Source organism: Narcine bancroftii, chromosome 3 (genome assembly GCF_036971445.1).
Source record: "Narcine bancroftii isolate sNarBan1 chromosome 3, sNarBan1.hap1, whole genome shotgun sequence".
Classification (NCBI taxonomy): Eukaryota; Metazoa; Chordata; class Chondrichthyes; order Torpediniformes; family Narcinidae; genus Narcine; species Narcine bancroftii.
Window position 1 is genome coordinate 191,848,740 of NC_091471.1, and position 2,302 is coordinate 191,851,041.

The following is a 2,302-nucleotide window of genomic DNA, read 5'->3' on the forward strand; positions in this document are numbered from 1 at the left end:
AGCAGGAGGAAAGGGGAGGGTGAACAGATGATGCTTCGAGTGTTATCTTCCCTGGTCTCATTAAACTCATGATGGAACAGACCTAAAAGCTGGAAAAAACATTAGTCTGCTTGGGTCACTCAAGTTGACAGGAGCAAACCTAGCCAACCCCAGCATGGCCACCAACCCATTCATTAAAGCCATCCATATAAGAAGCTGCCTTAAGAAAGCTGCTGATAGCACAAAGGATCCCATCACCCTGGCCAGGTTCTCTTTTTGCTGCCACCTTCACTTTCACTTTCAACCACTTTCAGGCTTTAAACCTTCCTATTATAACCTAACCAAAACACCACCCAGGACCAAAGTATTATTGCACTATTGTAACTCCACATGTTTTTGTACTAACTGAAACTATCAATATTTATCTGATCTTTTATCTTTATTTTCTCTCTGTTGCATCAATTTATACTTATTATTTATTAGGGCTTTTACTTTCCTGTGCAGCAAAGAAGAATGTCAGTGCATTTGTACTTTGTACCCACATGTATAATAATAAACTCTCATCATCGTCAAGCTGCCACCATCATGAATGGGCTGCCCTATCAGGGTGACATAGATCACTGGATATCGCTCTTCATGCTTGGACAGGTATAAACTATCCAGTTAATCCACAATTTTCACTTGCAAGTATCAAAATTGAATGTTGGAGCACATAAATATTGCACTGTGCAGGCTGTTTTCTGGACTGCAATGTGTACTAATATGATTGTTGGCACAAAAAACAAACAATGAATAACACGGGCCATAGTTGATTCTGAGATTGGGTGAGGGGGAATACAAACAGCATATCTTGTCAAATGATTACGTGACTGCGCTCCTCAGCAGGAGCAGAATATTGTGAGAGGGCAGCACCAGAGGAGCTGTCAAAAAGGAGAGATGTGGAGGTTTGATGCACAGGGCTAGCGGCCCTCTTAACAGCGGGAAGAGAGAGCGGAGGAGGCCATTGCTGGAGACTTGCCCTGGATCAGGGATGCTGTGCCACAGGAAGTTTAACAGCTTCATCCGCACTCAAGCTCAGTGAATGCTTCTTTTAATGCCATATTCTATGAAGGACACAACTCACCTCAGGCATACTTCTGTTCAGTGCTTGCATACAGTAACTGGTGTCAGCCTCACATTCGTAAGCTCCACTGTAGCTTCACACACTCAACATTACTGCAAGCCCATTCCTATACTTCAGAGCTTGCAAATACTTCCACACATTCAACCATGGCTGCCACAATATCAGGAGGTTGCTTGACACTCACTGACAGCCATGGGAAAGGTGGACCACGACGTAATTCTACAACAGATCTCACTTGCCATCAGTGAATCAGTCATAGGCGGAAGCATGGTTAAAACAGGGAAGAAGGCAACACTTTTGAATATAGCCCTCCATCTCATACTTCATCCATATCTCCCTTGATGACATAAGCAGGCATCTATCCCCCGGCCAGATACTGATAGAAGGAGACGTTTTGGAGAGGGTGCAGAGGAAATTTACCAGAATTTTGCCTGGATTGAGAACATGTCAGTCACATGAAGCAAGGTTGACAAAGCTTGGGCTTTTCCCTTTGGAGTGACCAAAGATGAGAGACAATTTAATTGAGGTATATATGATTATGATGTTGACAGCCAGCACATGGGTTGACAATAGCAAATTCCAGAGGACATCTGTTTAAGGTGAGTGGAGGAAATGTCAGGATAACAATGTTAGAACTTTTGGGTGATGGGTGCCTGAAATGCATTGTCGGGTTTGTGGTGGAGCTTGGTACATTAGGAACATTCAAAAGACTCTAAGATGGGCAAGTGCATGTAAGAAAAATAGAGGGTAAACGATATGAGAAGTAGGGAAAATTTAGATTGTTGTGAAGTAGGTTTACAAAGATTGGCACAACCTACATTGGGAGGCATGGTTAGAGTAACAGTTCCCCCTTGTCTGTGTGTGTGTGTGTTTTTTCCACCCAGGTGATCTGTTTTCCTCCCCTCCTCCAAAATATATGGGGTTTTAGGTGTAATTGGGCAACACAGGTTTAAATGGTCAGAATCAGGTTCTATCGTATGGTAAATAAAATTTAAATGTAAACATTGTGGGTTGAAGAGCCTGCACTATGTTGCAATGTTCTATGTACAGAGCAGAACATATTTAGCTCTAAATGCTCCATGAGACATTGAAATATTATGTGGATCTTTTGAAATCTAAACTTTATTCTTCTTGCACTCATCAACCAAAGTAACTTTTGTTGAGTATTCTAGTCATTATCCAAGGTGCAACTATTGGTGT